This window comes from Lampris incognitus, chromosome 2, assembly GCF_029633865.1.
Source record: "Lampris incognitus isolate fLamInc1 chromosome 2, fLamInc1.hap2, whole genome shotgun sequence".
Lineage (NCBI taxonomy): Eukaryota > Metazoa > Chordata > Actinopteri > Lampriformes > Lampridae > Lampris > Lampris incognitus.
In genome coordinates this window covers 128,661,067-128,677,040 of record NC_079212.1, presented here as the reverse complement: position 1 = coordinate 128,677,040, position 15,974 = coordinate 128,661,067, and the positions used below count along the sequence as shown (strand labels likewise).

At 44.7% G+C, this 15,974-nt stretch overlaps 1 protein-coding gene and 9 non-coding genes across 12 annotated transcripts in view; 9 read left to right on the top strand and 1 right to left on the bottom strand.

Annotated features, from left to right (window-relative positions):
- The window catches only part of eogt (EGF domain-specific O-linked N-acetylglucosamine (GlcNAc) transferase), a 202,130-nt gene that overhangs the window by 71,869 nt on the left and 114,287 nt on the right, over nt 1-15,974 (bottom strand). The window lies entirely within an intron of this gene.
- trnae-cuc (transfer RNA glutamic acid (anticodon CUC)) lies at nt 301-372 on the top strand. Its single transcript has one exon. It is a non-coding gene; the product is annotated as a tRNA-Glu (tRNA).
- trnae-cuc (transfer RNA glutamic acid (anticodon CUC)) lies at nt 1,749-1,820 on the top strand. Its single transcript has one exon. It is a non-coding gene; the product is annotated as a tRNA-Glu (tRNA).
- trnae-cuc (transfer RNA glutamic acid (anticodon CUC)) lies at nt 5,096-5,167 on the top strand. Its single transcript has one exon. It is a non-coding gene; the product is annotated as a tRNA-Glu (tRNA).
- Nucleotides 6,544-6,615, top strand: trnae-cuc (transfer RNA glutamic acid (anticodon CUC)). Its single transcript has one exon. It is a non-coding gene; the product is annotated as a tRNA-Glu (tRNA).
- trnae-cuc (transfer RNA glutamic acid (anticodon CUC)) lies at nt 8,951-9,022 on the top strand. Its single transcript has one exon. It is a non-coding gene; the product is annotated as a tRNA-Glu (tRNA).
- Nucleotides 10,399-10,470, top strand: trnae-cuc (transfer RNA glutamic acid (anticodon CUC)). The gene has a single exon. It is a non-coding gene; the product is annotated as a tRNA-Glu (tRNA).
- trnae-cuc (transfer RNA glutamic acid (anticodon CUC)) lies at nt 11,847-11,918 on the top strand. Its single transcript has one exon. It is a non-coding gene; the product is annotated as a tRNA-Glu (tRNA).
- trnae-cuc (transfer RNA glutamic acid (anticodon CUC)) lies at nt 14,254-14,325 on the top strand. Its single transcript has one exon. It is a non-coding gene; the product is annotated as a tRNA-Glu (tRNA).
- Nucleotides 15,702-15,773, top strand: trnae-cuc (transfer RNA glutamic acid (anticodon CUC)). The gene has a single exon. It is a non-coding gene; the product is annotated as a tRNA-Glu (tRNA).

The window sequence follows — 15,974 nt, the reverse complement described above, 5'->3', positions numbered from 1 at the left end:
TGGTTGACTCTGTACAGACCCATTGATTGATATTGAGAGATGTAGTATACGACTGATCTAAATCCCTAGTGGTTAGGATTCGGCGCTCTCACCGCCGCGGCCCGGGTTCGATTCCCAGTCAGGGAATATGCATTTGTGGTTCAAAATTAATGATCATTTGTATAGAATACTGGCATGCTGTACTGCTACCAGGATCAACAAAGTTTATTAGGTGAACGAACTGCTTTGTTATACACTCTTGGCATGCTCTGTACAGATCACTGGATTCATGTTGAGAGGTCTGGTACACTGCTAACCAGCTCCCTGATGGTCTAGTGGTTAGGATTCGGCGCTCTCACCGCCGCGGCCCGGGTTCGATTCCCGGTCAGGGAATGTACACTTATGGTTCAACATTAATGATCATTTCTATATAATAGTGGGATGCTCTGCTGCTACCAGGATCAACAAAGTTTATTAGGTGAAAGAACTACTTTGTTATACACTCTTGGCCTGCTCTGTACAGACCACTGGATTCATGTTGAGAGGTCTGGTACACTACTAACCAGCTCCCTGATGGTCTAGTGGCTAGAATTCGGCGCTGTCACCGCCGCGGCCGTGGTTCGATTCCGTTAGGGAATGTGCATTTGTGGTTCAACATTAGTGATCATTTGTATAGAATACTGGCATGCTCTGCTGCTACCAGGATCAACAAAGTTTATTAGGTGAACGAATTGCTTTGTTATACACTCTTGGCATGCTCTGTACAGACCACTGGATTCATGTTGAGAGGTCTGGTACACTACTAACCAGCTCCCAGATGGTCTAGTGGTTAGGATTCGGCGCTCTCACCGCCGCGGCCCGGGTTCGATTCCCAGACAGGGAATGTACACTTATGGTTCAACATTAATGATCATTTGTATATAATAGTGGGATTCTCTGCTGCTACCAGGATCAACAAAGTTTATTAGGTGAAAGAACTACTTTGTTATACACTCTGGCCTGCTCTGTACAGACCACTGGATTCATGTTGAGAGGTCTGGTACACTACTAACCAGCTCCCTGATGATCTAGTGGTTAGGATTCGGCGCCGCGGCCCGGGTTCGATTCCCGGTCAGGGAATGTACATTTATAGTTCAAAATTAATGATCATTTCTATATAATAGTGGGATGCTCTGCTGCTACCAGGATCAACAAAGTTTATTAGGTGAAAGAACTACTTTGTTATACTCTCTTGGTTGACTCTGTACAGACCCATTGATTAATATTGAGAGGTCTGGTATACTACTGACCAAATCCCTAGTGGTTATGATTCGGCGCTCTCACCGTCGCGGCCCGGGATCGATTCCCAGTCAGGGGATGTGCATTTGTGGTTCAAAATTAATTATCATTTGTATATAATAGTGGGATGCTCTGCTGCTACCAAGATCAATGAGTCTATTAGGTGAAAGAACTACTTTGTTATACTCTCTTGGTTGACTCTGTACAGACCCATTGATTGATATTGAGAGATGTAGTATACGACTGATCTAAATCCCCAGTAGTTAGGATTCGGCGCTCTCACCGCCGCGGCCCGGGTTCGATTCCCAGTCAGGGAATATGCATTTGTGGTTCAAAATTAATGATCATTTGTATAGAATACTGGCATGCTGTACTGCTACCAGGATCAACAAAGTTTATTAGGTGAACGAACTGCTTTGTTATACACTCTTGGCATGCTCTGTACAGATCACTGGATTCATGTTAAGAGGTCTGGTACACTGCTAACCAGCTCCCTGATGGTCTAGTGGTTAGGATTCGGCGCTCTCACCGCCGCGGCCCGGGTTCGATTCCTGGTCAGGGAATGTACACTTATGGTTCAACATTAATGATCATTTCTATATAATAGTGGGATGCTCTGCTGCTACCAGGATCAACAAAGTTTATTAGGTGAAAGAACTACTTTGTTATACACTCTGGCCTGCTCTGTACAGACCACTGGATTCATGTTGAGAGGTCTGGTACACCGCTAACTAGCTCCCTGATGATCTAGTGGTTAGGATTCGGTGCCGCGGCCCGGGTTCGATTCCCGGTCAGGGAATGTGCATTTATAGTTCAAATTAATGATCATTTCTATATAATAGTAGGATGCTCTGCTGCTACCAGGATCAACAAAGTTTATTAGGTGAAAGAACTACTTTGTTATACACTCTTGGCCTGCTTTGTACAGACCACTGGATTCATGTTGAGAAGTCTGGTACACCGCTAACTAGCTCCCTGATGGTCTAGTGGTTAGGATTTGGCGCTCTCACCGCTGCGGCCCGCGTTCGATTCCTAGTCGGGGAATGTGCATTTATGGTTCAAAATTAATGATCATTTGTACATAATACTGTGATTCTCTGCTGCTACCAACATCAATGAGTCTATCAGGTGAATGAACTACTTTGTTATACTCTCTTGGTTGACTCTCTACAGACCCATTGATTCATATTGAGAGGTCTGGTATACATACTACTGACCAAGTCCCTAGTGGTTAGGATTCGGCGCTCTCACCGCCGCGGCCCGGGTTTGATTCCCACTCAGGGAATTTGCATTTATGGTTCAAAATTAATTATCATTTATAGAATACTGTCCTGCTCTGCTGCTACCAGGATCAACAAAGTTCATTAGGTGAAAGAACTACTTTGTTATACACTCTGGCCTGCTCTGTACAGACCACTGGATTCATGTTGAGAGGTCTGGTACACTACTAACCGGCTCCCAGATGGTCTAGTGGTTAGGATTCGGCGCTCTCACCGCCGCGGCCCGGGTTTGATTCCCAGACAGGGAATGTACACTTATGGTTCAACATTAATGATCATTTGTATATAATAGTGGGATTCTCTGCTGCTACCAGGATCAACAAAGTTTATTAGGTGAAAGAACTACTTTGTTATACACTCTGGCCTGCTCTGTACAGACCACTGGATTCATGTTGAGAGGTCTGGTACACTACTAACCAGCTCCCTGATGATCTAGTGGTTAGGATTCGGCGCCGCGGCCCGGGTTCGATTCCCGGTCAGGGAATGTGCATTTATAGTTCAAAATTAATGATCATTTCTATATAATAGTGGGATGCTCTGCTGCTACCAGGATCAACAAAGTTTATTAGGTGAAAGAACTACTTTGTTATACTCTCTTGGTTGACTCTGTACAGACCCATTGATTCATATTGAGAGGTCTGGTATACTACTGACCAAATCCCTAGTGGTTATGATTCGGCGCTCTCACCGTCGCGGCCCGGGATCGATTCCCAGTCAGGGGATGTGCATTTGTGGTTCAAAATTAATTATCATTTGTATATAATAGTGGGATGCTCTGCTGCTACCAAGATCAATGAGTCTATTAGGTGAAAGAACTACTTTGTTATAATCTCTTGGTTGACTCTGTACAGACCCATTGATTGATATTGAGAGATGTAGTATACGACTGATCTAAATCCCCAGTGGTTAGGATTCGGCGCTCTCACCGCCGCGGCCCGGGTTCGATTCCCAGTCAGGGAATATGCATTTGTGGTTCAAAATTAATGATCATTTGTATAGAATACTGGCATGCTGTACTGCTACCAGGATCAACAAAGTTTATTAGGTGAACGAACTGCTTTGTTATACACTCTGGCCTGCTCTGTACAGACCACTGGATTCATGTTGAGAGGTCTGGTACACTACTAACCAGCTCCCTGATGATCTAGTGGTTAGGATTCGGCGCCGCGGCCCGGGTTCGATTCCCGGTCAGGGAATGTGCATTTATAGTTCAAAATTAATGATCATTTCTATATAATAGTGGGATGCTCTGCTGCTACCAGGATCAACAAAGTTTATTAGGTGAAAGAACTACTTTGTTATACTCTCTTGGTTGACTCTGTACAGACCCATTGATTCATATTGAGAGGTCTGGTATACTACTGACCAAATCCCTAGTGGTTATGATTCGGCGCTCTCACCGTCGCGGCCCGGGATCGATTCCCAGTCAGGGGATGTGCATTTGTGGTTCAAAATTAATTATCATTTGTATATAATAGTGGGATGCTCTGCTGCTACCAAGATCAATGAGTCTATTAGGTGAAAGAACTACTTTGTTATAATCTCTTGGTTGACTCTGTACAGACCCATTGATTGATATTGAGAGATGTAGTATACGACTGATCTAAATCCCCAGTGGTTAGGATTCGGCGCTCTCACCGCCGCGGCCCGGGTTCGATTCCCAGTCAGGGAATATGCATTTGTGGTTCAAAATTAATGATCATTTGTATAGAATACTGGCATGCTGTACTGCTACCAGGATCAACAAAGTTTATTAGGTGAACGAACTGCTTTGTTATACACTCTGGCCTGCTCTGTACAGACCACTGGATTCATGTTGAGAGGTCTGGTACACTACTAACCAGCTCCCTGATGATCTAGTGGTTAGGATTCGGCGCCGCGGCCCGGGTTCGATTCCCGGTCAGGGAATGTGCATTTATAGTTCAAAATTAATGATCATTTCTATATAATAGTGGGATGCTCTGCTGCTACCAGGATCAACAAAGTTTATTAGGTGAAAGAACTACTTTGTTATACTCTCTTGGTTGACTCTGTACAGACCCATTGATTCATATTGAGAGGTCTGGTATACTACTGACCAAATCCCTAGTGGTTATGATTCGGCGCTCTCACCGTCGCGGCCCGGGATCGATTCCCAGTCAGGGGATGTGCATTTGTGGTTCAAAATTAATTATCATTTGTATATAATAGTGGGATGCTCTGCTGCTACCAAGATCAATGAGTCTATTAGGTGAAAGAACTACTTTGTTATAATCTCTTGGTTGACTCTGTACAGACCCATTGATTGATATTGAGAGATGTAGTATACGACTGATCTAAATCCCCAGTGGTTAGGATTCGGCGCTCTCACCGCCGCGGCCCGGGTTCGATTCCCAGTCAGGGAATATGCATTTGTGGTTCAAAATTAATGATCATTTGTATAGAATACTGGCATGCTGTACTGCTACCAGGATCAACAAAGTTTATTAGGTGAACGAACTGCTTTGTTATACACTCTTGGCATGCTCTGTACAGATCACTGGATTCATGTTGAGAGGTCTGGTACACTGCTAACCAGCTCCCTGATGGTCTAGTGGTTAGGATTCGGCGCTCTCACCGCCGCGGCCCGGGTTCGATTCCCGGTCAGGGAATGTACACTTATGGTTCAACATTAATGATCATTTCTATATAATAGTGGGATGCTCTGCTGCTACCAGGATCAACAAAGTTTATTAGGTGAAAGAACTACTTTGTTATACACTCTTGGCCTGCTCTGTACAGACCACTGGATTCATGTTGAGAGGTCTGGTACACTACTAACCAGCTCCCTGATGGTCTAGTGGCTAGAATTCGGCGCTGTCACCGCCGCGGCCGTGGTTCGATTCCGTTAGGGAATGTGCATTTGTGGTTCAACATTAGTGATCATTTGTATAGAATACTGGAATGCTCTGCTGCTACCAGGATCAACAAAGTTTATTAGGTGAACGAATTGCTTTGTTATACACTCTTGGCATGCTCTGTACAGACCACTGGATTCATGTTGAGAGGTCTGGTACACTACTAACCAGCTCCCAGATGGTCTAGTGGTTAGGATTCGGCGCTCTCACTGCCGCGGCCCGGGTTCGATTCCCAGACAGGGAATGTACACTTATGGTTCAACATTAATGATCATTTGTATATAATAGTGGGATTCTCTGCTGCTACCAGGATCAACAAAGTTTATTAGGTGAAAGAACTACTTTGTTATACACTCTGGCCTGCTCTGTACAGACCACTGGATTCATGTTGAGAGGTCTGGTACACTACTAACCAGCTCCCTGATGATCTAGTGGTTAGGATTCGGCGCCGCGGCCCGGGTTCGATTCCCGGTCAGGGAATGTGCATTTATAGTTCAAAATTAATGATCATTTCTATATAATAGTGGGATGCTCTGCTGCTACCAGGATCAACAAAGTTTATTAGGTGAAAGAACTACTTTGTTATACTCTCTTGGTTGACTCTGTACAGACCCATTGATTAATATTGAGAGGTCTGGTATACTACTGACCAAATCCCTAGTGGTTATGATTCGGCGCTCTCACCGTCGCGGCCCGGGATCAATTCCCAGTCAGGGGATGTGCATTTGTGGTTCAAAATTAATTATCATTTGTATATAATAGTGGGATGCTCTGCTGCTACCAAGATCAATGAGTCTATTAGGTGAAAAAACTACTTTGTTATACTCTCTTGGTTGACTCTGTACAGACCCATTGATTGATATTGAGAGATGTAGTATACGACTGATCTAAATCCCCAGTAGTTAGGATTCGGCGCTCTCACCGCCGCGGCCCGGGTTCGATTCCCAGTCAGGGAATATGCATTTGTGGTTCAAAATTAATGATCATTTGTATAGAATACTGGCATGCTGTACTGCTACCAGGATCAACAAAGTTTATTAGGTGAACGAACTGCTTTGTTATACACTCTTGGCATGCTCTGTACAGATCACTGGATTCATGTTGAGAGGTCTGGTACACTGCTAACCAGCTCCCTGATGGTCTAGTGGTTAGGATTCGGCGCTCTCACCGCCGCGGCCCGGGTTCGATTCCCGGTCAGGGAATGTACACTTATGGTTCAACATTAATGATCATTTCTATATAATAGTGGGATGCTCTGCTGCTACCAGGATCAACAAAGTTTATTAGGTGAAAGAACTACTTTGTTATACACTCTGGCCTGCTCTGTACAGACCACTGGATTCATGTTGAGAGGTCTGGTACACCGCTAACTAGCTCCCTGATGATCTAGTGGTTAGGATTCGGTGCCGCGGCCCGGGTTCGATTCCCGGTCAGGGAATGTGCATTTATAGTTCAAATTAATGATCATTTCTATATAATAGTAGGATGCTCTGCTGCTACCAGGATCAACAAAGTTTATTAGGTGAAAGAACTACTTTGTTATACACTCTTGGCCTGCTTTGTACAGACCACTGGATTCATGTTGAGAAGTCTGGTACACCGCTAACTAGCTCCCTGATGGTCTAGTGGTTAGGATTTGGCGCTCTCACCGCTGCGGCCCGCGTTCGATTCCTAGTCGGGGAATGTGCATTTATGGTTCAAAATTAATGATCATTTGTACATAATACTGTGATGCTCTGCTGCTACCGACATCAATGAGTCTATTAGGTGAAAGAACTACTTTGTTATACTCTCTGGGTTGACTCTGTCCAGACCCATTGATTCATATTGAGAGGTCTGGTATACTACTGACCAAATCCCTAGTGGTTAGGATTCGGCGCTCTCACCACTACGAGCCCGGGTTCGATTCCCGGTCAGGGAATGTGCATTTGTGGTTCAAAATTAATGACCATTTGTATAGAATACTGGCATGCTCTGCTGCTACAAGGCTCATCAAAGTTTATTAGGTCAAAGAACTACTTTGTTATACACTCTTGGCCTGCTCTGTACAGACCACTGGATTTATGTTGAGAGGTCTGGTACGCTACTAACCAGCTCCCTGATGGTCTAGTGGTTAGGATTCAGCGCTCTCACCGCCGTGGCCTGGATTCGATTCCCGGTCAGGGACTGTGCATTTATGGTTCAAAATTAATGATCATTTGTACATAATACTGTGATTCTCTGCTGCTACCAACATCAATGAGTCTATCAGGTGAATGAACTACTTTGTTATACTCTCTTGGTTGACTCTCTACAGACCCATTGATTCATATTGAGAGGTCTGGTATACATACTACTGACCAAGTCCCTAGTGGTTAGGATTCGGCGCTCTCACCGCCGCGGCCCGGGTTTGATTCCCACTCAGGGAATTTGCATTTATGGTTCAAAATTAATTATCATTTATAGAATACTGTCCTGCTCTGCTGCTACCAGGATCAACAAAGTTCATTAGGTGAAAGAACTACTTTGTTATACACTCTGGCCTGCTCTGTACAGACCACTGGATTCATGTTGAGAGGTCTGGTACACTACTAACCGGCTCCCAGATGGTCTAGTGGTTAGGATTCGGCGCTCTCACCGCCGCGGCCCGGGTTTGATTCCCAGACAGGGAATGTACACTTATGGTTCAACATTAATGATCATTTGTATATAATAGTGGGATTCTCTGCTGCTACCAGGATCAACAAAGTTTATTAGGTGAAAGAACTACTTTGTTATACACTCTGGCCTGCTCTGTACAGACCACTGGATTCATGTTGAGAGGTCTGGTACACTACTAACCAGCTCCCTGATGATCTAGTGGTTAGGATTCGGCGCCGCGGCCCGGGTTCGATTCCCGGTCAGGGAATGTGCATTTATAGTTCAAAATTAATGATCATTTCTATATAATAGTGGGATGCTCTGCTGCTACCAGGATCAACAAAGTTTATTAGGTGAAAGAACTACTTTGTTATACTCTCTTGGTTGACTCTGTACAGACCCATTGATTCATATTGAGAGGTCTGGTATACTACTGACCAAATCCCTAGTGGTTATGATTCGGCGCTCTCACCGTCGCGGCCCGGGATCGATTCCCAGTCAGGGGATGTGCATTTGTGGTTCAAAATTAATTATCATTTGTATATAATAGTGGGATGCTCTGCTGCTACCAAGATCAATGAGTCTATTAGGTGAAAGAACTACTTTGTTATAATCTCTTGGTTGACTCTGTACAGACCCATTGATTGATATTGAGAGATGTAGTATACGACTGATCTAAATCCCCAGTGGTTAGGATTCGGCGCTCTCACCGCCGCGGCCCGGGTTCGATTCCCAGTCAGGGAATATGCATTTGTGGTTCAAAATTAATGATCATTTGTATAGAATACTGGCATGCTGTACTGCTACCAGGATCAACAAAGTTTATTAGGTGAACGAACTGCTTTGTTATACACTCTTGGCATGCTCTGTACAGATCACTGGATTCATGTTGAGAGGTCTGGTACACTGCTAACCAGCTCCCTGATGGTCTAGTGGTTAGGATTCGGCGCTCTCACCGCCGCGGCCCGGGTTCGATTCCCGGTCAGGGAATGTACACTTATGGTTCAACATTAATGATCATTTCTATATAATAGTGGGATGCTCTGCTGCTACCAGGATCAACAAAGTTTATTAGGTGAAAGAACTACTTTGTTATACACTCTTGGCCTGCTCTGTACAGACCACTGGATTCATGTTGAGAGGTCTGGTACACTACTAACCAGCTCCCTGATGGTCTAGTGGCTAGAATTCGGCGCTGTCACCGCCGCGGCCGTGGTTCGATTCCGTTAGGGAATGTGCATTTGTGGTTCAACATTAGTGATCATTTGTATAGAATACTGGCATGCTCTGCTGCTACCAGGATGAACAAAGTTTATTAGGTGAACGAATTGCTTTGTTATACACGCTTGGCATGCTCTGTACAGACCACTGGATTCATGTTGAGAGGTCTGGTACACTACTAACCGGCTCCCAGATGGTCTAGTGGTTAGGATTCGGCGCTCTCACCGCCGCGGCCCGGGTTTGATTCCCAGACAGGGAATGTACACTTATGGTTCAACATTAATGATCATTTGTATATAATAGTGGGATTCTCTGCTGCTACCAGGATCAACAAAGTTTATTAGGTGAAAGAACTACTTTGTTATACACTCTGGCCTGCTCTGTACAGACCACTGGATTCATGTTGAGAGGTCTGGTACACTACTAACCAGCTCCCTGATGATCTAGTGGTTAGGATTCGGCGCCGCGGCTTGGGTTCGATTCCCGGTCAGGGAATGCGCATTTATAGTTCAAAATTAATGATCATTTCTATATAATAGTGGGATGCTCTGCTGCTACCAGGATCAACAAAGTTTATTAGGTGAAAGAACTACTTTGTTATACTCTCTTGGTTGACTCTGTACAGACCCATTGATTAATATTGAGAGGTCTGGTATACTACTGACCAAATCCCTAGTGGTTATGATTCGGCGCTCTCACCGTCGCGGCCCGGGATCGATTCCCAGTCAGGGGATGTGCATTTGTGGTTCAAAATTAATTATCATTTGTATATAATAGTGGGATGCTCTGCTGCTACCAAGATCAATGAGTCTATTAGGTGAAAGAACTACTTTGTTATAATCTCTTGGTTGACTCTGTACAGACCCATTGATTGATATTGAGAGATGTAGTATACGACTGATCTAAATCCCCAGTGGTTAGGATTCGGCGCTCTCACCGCCGCGGCCCGGGTTCGATTCCCAGTCAGGGAATATGCATTTGTGGTTCAAAATTAATGATCATTTGTATAGAATACTGGCATGCTGTACTGCTACCAGGATCAACAAAGTTTATTAGGTGAACGAACTGCTTTGTTATACACTCTTGGCATGCTCTGTACAGATCACTGGATTCATGTTGAGAGGTCTGGTACACTGCTAACCAGCTCCCTGATGGTCTAGTGGTTAGGATTCGGCGCTCTCACCGCCGCGGCCCGGGTTCGATTCCCGGTCAGGGAATGTACACTTATGGTTCAACATTAATGATCATTTCTATATAATAGTGGGATGCTCTGCTGCTACCAGGATCAACAAAGTTTATTAGGTGAAAGAACTACTTTGTTATACACTCTTGGCCTGCTCTGTACAGACCACTGGATTCATGTTGAGAGGTCTGGTACACTACTAACCAGCTCCCTGATGGTCTAGTGGCTAGAATTCGGCGCTGTCACCGCCGCGGCCGTGGTTCGATTCCGTTAGGGAATGTGCATTTGTGGTTCAACATTAGTGATCATTTGTATAGAATACTGGCATGCTCTGCTGCTACCAGGATCAACAAAGTTTATTAGGTGAACGAATTGCTTTGTTATACACTCTTGGCATGCTCTGTACAGACCACTGGATTCATGTTGAGAGGTCTGGTACACTACTAACCAGCTCCCAGATGGTCTAGTGGTTAGGATTCGGCGCTCTCACCGCCGCGGCCCGGGTTCGATTCCCAGACAGGGAATGTACACTTATGGTTCAACATTAATGATCATTTGTATATAATAGTGGGATTCTCTGCTGCTACCAGGATCAACAAAGTTTATTAGGTGAAAGAACTACTTTGTTATACACTCTGGCCTGCTCTGTACAGACCACTGGATTCATGTTGAGAGGTCTGGTACACTACTAACCAGCTCCCTGATGATCTAGTGGTTAGGATTCGGCGCCGCGGCCCGGGTTCGATTCCCGGTCAGGGAATGTGCATTTATAGTTCAAAATTAATGATCATTTCTATATAATAGTGGGATGCTCTGCTGCTACCAGGATCAACAAAGTTTATTAGGTGAAAGAACTACTTTGTTATACTCTCTTGGTTGACTCTGTACAGACCCATTGATTAATATTGAGAGGTCTGGTATACTACTGACCAAATCCCTAGTGGTTATGATTCGGCGCTCTCACCGTCGCGGCCCGGGATCGATTCCCAGTCAGGGGATGTGCATTTGTGGTTCAAAATTAATGATCATTTGTATATAATAGTGGGATGCTCTGCTGCTACCAAGATCAATGAGTCTATTAGGTGAAAGAACTACTTTGTTATACTCTCTTGGTTGACTCTGTACAGACCCATTGATTGATATTGAGAGATGTAGTATACGACTGATCTAAATCCCCAGTAGTTAGGATTCGGCGCTCTCACCGCCGCGGCCCGGGTTCGATTCCCAGTCAGGGAATATGCATTTGTGGTTCAAAATTAATGATCATTTGTATAGAATACTGGCATGCTGTACTGCTACCAGGATCAACAAAGTTTATTAGGTGAACGAACTGCTTTGTTATACACTCTTGGCATGCTCTGTACAGATCACTGGATTCATGTTGAGAGGTCTGGTACACTGCTAACCAGCTCCCTGATGGTCTAGTGGTTAGGATTCGGCGCTCTCACCGCCGCGGCCCGGGTTCGATTCCCGGTCAGGGAATGTACACTTATGGTTCAACATTAATGATCATTTCTATATAATAGTGGGATGCTCTGCTGCTACCAGGATCAACAAAGTTTATTAGGTGAAAGAACTACTTTGTTATACACTCTGGCCTGCTCTGTACAGACCACTGGATTCATGTTGAGAGGTCTGGTACACCGCTAACTAGCTCCCTGATGATCTAGTGGTTAGGATTCGGTGCCGCGGCCCGGGTTCGATTCCCGGTCAGGGAATGTGCATTTATAGTTCAAATTAATGATCATTTCTATATAATAGTAGGATGCTCTGCTGCTACCAGGATCAACAAAGTTTATTAGGTGAAAGAACTACTTTGTTATACACTCTTGGCCTGCTTTGTACAGACCACTGGATTCATGTTGAGAAGTCTGGTACACCGCTAACTAGCTCCCTGATGGTCTAGTGGTTAGGATTTGGCGCTCTCACCGCTGCGGCCCGCGTTCGATTCCTAGTCGGGGAATGTGCATTTATGGTTCAAAATTAATGATCATTTGTACATAATACTGTGATGCTCTGCTGCTACCGACATCAATGAGTCTATTAGGTGAAAGAACTACTTTGTTATACTCTCTGGGTTGACTCTGTCCAGACCCATTGATTCATATTGAGAGGTCTGGTATACTACTGACCAAATCCCTAGTGGTTAGGATTCGGCGCTCTCACCACTACGAGCCCGGGTTCGATTCCCGGTCAGGGAATGTGCATTTGTGGTTCAAAATTAATGACCATTTGTATAGAATACTGGCATGCTCTGCTGCTACAAGGCTCATCAAAGTTTATTAGGTCAAAGAACTACTTTGTTATACACTCTTGGCCTGCTCTGTACAGACCACTGGATTTATGTTGAGAGGTCTGGTACGCTACTAACCAGCTCCCTGATGGTCTAGTGGTTAGGATTCAGCGCTCTCACCGCCGTGGCCTGGATTCGATTCCCGGTCAGGGACTGTGCATTTATGGTTCAAAATTAATGATCATTTGTACATAATACTGTGATTCTCTGCTGCTACCAACATCAATGAGTCTATCAGGTGAATGAACTACTTTGTTATACTCTCTTGGTTGACTCTCTACAGACCCATTGATTCATATTGAGAGGTCTGGTATACATACTACTGACCAAGTCCCTAGTGGTTAGGATTCGGCGCTCTCACCGCCGCGGCCCGGGTTTGATTCCCACTCAGGGAATTTGCATTTATGGTTCAAAATTAATTATCATTTATAGAATACTGTCCTGCTCTGCTGCTACCAGGATCAACAAAGTTCATTAGGTGAAAGAACTACTTTGTTATACACTCTGGCCTGCTCTGTACAGACCACTGGATTCATGTTGAGAGGTCTGGTACACTACTAACCGGCTCCCAGATGGTCTAGTGGTTAGGATTCGGCGCTCTCACCGCCGCGGCCCGGGTTTGATTCCCAGACAGGGAATGTACACTTATGGTTCAACATTAATGATCATTTGTATATAATAGTGGGATTCTCTGCTGCTACCAGGATCAACAAAGTTTATTAGGTGAAAGAACTACTTTGTTATACACTCTGGCCTGCTCTGTACAGACCACTGGATTCATGTTGAGAGGTCTGGTACACTACTAACCAGCTCCCTGATGATCTAGTGGTTAGGATTCGGCGCCGCGGCCCGGGTTCGATTCCCGGTCAGGGAATGTGCATTTATAGTTCAAAATTAATGATCATTTCTATATAATAGTGGGATGCTCTGCTGCTACCAGGATCAACAAAGTTTATTAGGTGAAAGAACTACTTTGTTATACTCTCTTGGTTGACTCTGTACAGACCCATTGATTCATATTGAGAGGTCTGGTATACTACTGACCAAATCCCTAGTGGTTATGATTCGGCGCTCTCACCGTCGCGGCCCGGGATCGATTCCCAGTCAGGGGATGTGCATTTGTGGTTCAAAATTAATTATCATTTGTATATAATAGTGGGATGCTCTGCTGCTACCAAGATCAATGAGTCTATTAGGTGAAAGAACTACTTTGTTATAATCTCTTGGTTGACTCTGTACAGACCCATTGATTGATATTGAGAGATGTAGTATACGACTGATCTAAATCCCCAGTGGTTAGGATTCGGCGCTCTCACCGCCGCGGCCCGGGTTCGATTCCCAGTCAGGGAATATGCATTTGTGGTTCAAAATTAATGATCATTTGTATAGAATACTGGCATGCTGTACTGCTACCAGGATCAACAAAGTTTATTAGGTGAACGAACTGCTTTGTTATACACTCTTGGCATGCTCTGTACAGATCACTGGATTCATGTTGAGAGGTCTGGTACACTGCTAACCAGCTCCCTGATGGTCTAGTGGTTAGGATTCGGCGCTCTCACCGCCGCGGCCCGGGTTCGATTCCCGGTCAGGGAATGTACACTTATGGTTCAACATTAATGATCATTTCTATATAATAGTGGGATGCTCTGCTGCTACCAGGATCAACAAAGTTTATTAGGTGAAAGAACTACTTTGTTATACACTCTTGGCCTGCTCTGTACAGACCACTGGATTCATGTTGAGAGGTCTGGTACACTACTAACCAGCTCCCTGATGGTCTAGTGGCTAGAATTCGGCGCTGTCACCGCCGCGGCCGTGGTTCGATTCCGTTAGGGAATGTGCATTTGTGGTTCAACATTAGTGATCATTTGTATAGAATACTGGCATGCTCTGCTGCTACCAGGATGAACAAAGTTTATTAGGTGAACGAATTGCTTTGTTATACACGCTTGGCATGCTCTGTACAGACCACTGGATTCATGTTGAGAGGTCTGGTACACTACTAACCGGCTCCCAGATGGTCTAGTGGTTAGGATTCGGCGCTCTCACCGCCGCGGCCCGGGTTTGATTCCCAGACAGGGAATGTACACTTATGGTTCAACATTAATGATCATTTGTATATAATAGTGGGATTCTCTGCTGCTACCAGGATCAACAAAGTTTATTAGGTGAAAGAACTACTTTGTTATACACTCTGGCCTGCTCTGTACAGACCACTGGATTCATGTTGAGAGGTCTGGTACACTACTAACCAGCTCCCTGATGATCTAGTGGTTAGGATTCGGCGCCGCGGCTTGGGTTCGATTCCCGGTCAGGGAATGCGCATTTATAGTTCAAAATTAATGATCATTTCTATATAATAGTGGGATGCTCTGCTGCTACCAGGATCAACAAAGTTTATTAGGTGAAAGAACTACTTTGTTATACTCTCTTGGTTGACTCTGTACAGACCCATTGATTAATATTGAGAGGTCTGGTATACTACTGACCAAATCCCTAGTGGTTATGATTCGGCGCTCTCACCGTCGCGGCCCGGGATCGATTCCCAGTCAGGGGATGTGCATTTGTGGTTCAAAATTAATTATCATTTGTATATAATAGTGGGATGCTCTGCTGCTACCAAGATCAATGAGTCTATTAGGTGAAAGAACTACTTTGTTATAATCTCTTGGTTGACTCTGTACAGACCCATTGATTGATATTGAGAGATGTAGTATACGACTGATCTAAATCCCCAGTGGTTAGGATTCGGCGCTCTCACCGCCGCGGCCCGGGTTCGATTCCCAGTCAGGGAATATGCATTTGTGGTTCAAAATTAATGATCATTTGTATAGAATACTGGCATGCTGTACTGCTACCAGGATCAACAAAGTTTATTAGGTGAACGAACTGCTTTGTTATACACTCTTGGCATGCTCTGTACAGATCACTGGATTCATGTTGAGAGGTCTGGTACACTGCTAACCAGCTCCCTGATGGTCTAGTGGTTAGGATTCGGCGCTCTCACCGCCGCGGCCCGGGTTCGATTCCCGGTCAGGGAATGTACACTTATGGTTCAACATTAATGATCATTTCTATATAATAGTGGGATGCTCTGCTGCTACCAGGATCAACAAAGTTTATTAGGTGAAAGAACTACTTTGTTATACACTCTTGGCCTGCTCTGTACAGACCACTGGATTCATGTTGAGAGGTCTGGTACACTACTAACCAGCTCCCTGATGGTCTAGTGGCTAGAATTC